Source organism: Orycteropus afer, unplaced genomic scaffold (genome assembly GCF_000298275.1).
Source record: "Orycteropus afer afer isolate SDZICR_OR568_19922 unplaced genomic scaffold, OryAfe1.0 scaffold00114, whole genome shotgun sequence".
Lineage (NCBI taxonomy): Eukaryota > Metazoa > Chordata > Mammalia > Tubulidentata > Orycteropodidae > Orycteropus > Orycteropus afer.
Window position 1 is genome coordinate 2,755,302 of NW_006921701.1, and position 1,185 is coordinate 2,756,486.

Genomic DNA, 1,185 nt, shown 5'->3' on the forward strand with positions numbered 1-1,185 from the left:
ACTCCTCGGAAGGAAGGTTGGGCAATCCTACTTCCGTAGTGATACTGCCTCGGAAACCCAAGGAGGGGTCGCTATGAGTCAGGGCTGACTCGATGGCACACAACAACAACAACAACAACAAGGGTAGAAGGCAGGGGGAAATGGGAAGCTTTTGTTTGCAGGGCACTGAGTTTGTGCTGATGGTGGTGGAATATTTTGGCAAAGGATAGCAATAATGGTGGCACAACATGAAAAATGTCATCAGTGTCCTGAGCTGTAAATGTAGAAGTTGTTGATGTTGGTGAATGTCTTGTGTGTATTTTCACAACAATAAAAGTAAAAAATATATATATAGTGGTATATCCATGCAAAGGAATTGTGGAGGAAAAAAATTTAATGCTATATGATTTAATATGTTTGGTGAAAATAAAAATTCAATATGTACAGCTTAGCTCTGATTTGATTTTTTAAAATAGAGGTGTAGGGCAAAAGATGAGAGGTTTATACTCCATGTTTACTACTACCTCTGGGTATTGGGATTAAAGATGATTTTTATTGTTGTGATTTTAGAAAATTAAAAAAAAATAACGTATAGTACTTTTCATAATAAAAACTTCAAATATTATTTAGAAAACGAGTTCACATGAGATGACATTAGTTATGTTGTGCACAGCGGAAGAGGGTAAGATAATGAACATTAATGTTCACAATCCCAATGGGAAGAAAGTTTCTGTACACTGGCCACCAGGTGGCATTATAGGCCATAGGCTGCTAGTTTTCAGGCCTGCCTGAAAAGTGTAGTCTGGGGCAGTACAGCAAGGGTGAAGCTGGGAGAAGACAGAAGCTTCAGGGGCTAGTGGAGATTTTTAATTTTCATTGAAGGAAAGGTTTTCTTGAAGGAAGAAAAGAAAGAGGTGGAATGAAAGAAATTGCAGATTTTTAAGGAGTGTGATCAAAAATAAAGCAGGATGAGATGATGGATCCATAGAATATATTGAGGACTTAGTTCTGTGAAAAAGAACCTTGGCGGTGCGGTTGTTAAGTCCTTGGCTGCTAACTAAAAGGTAGGACATTCGAACTCACTAGCTGCTCTGTGGGAGGGAGATGTGTCAGTCGTCTTCCATAAAGATTTACAACCTTGGGAACCATACTGGGCAGTTGTTCTCTGTCTTACAAGATCACTATGAGTTAAAAAAAAAAAAAAAA

General features: G+C 38.3%; 1 protein-coding gene across 1 annotated transcript in view; it reads left to right on the forward strand.

The window, feature by feature from the left end:
- The window catches only part of TIMMDC1 (translocase of inner mitochondrial membrane domain containing 1), a 22,308-nt gene that overhangs the window by 14,453 nt on the left and 6,670 nt on the right, over positions 1-1,185 (forward strand). The gene's annotated exons all lie outside the window — the stretch shown is intronic.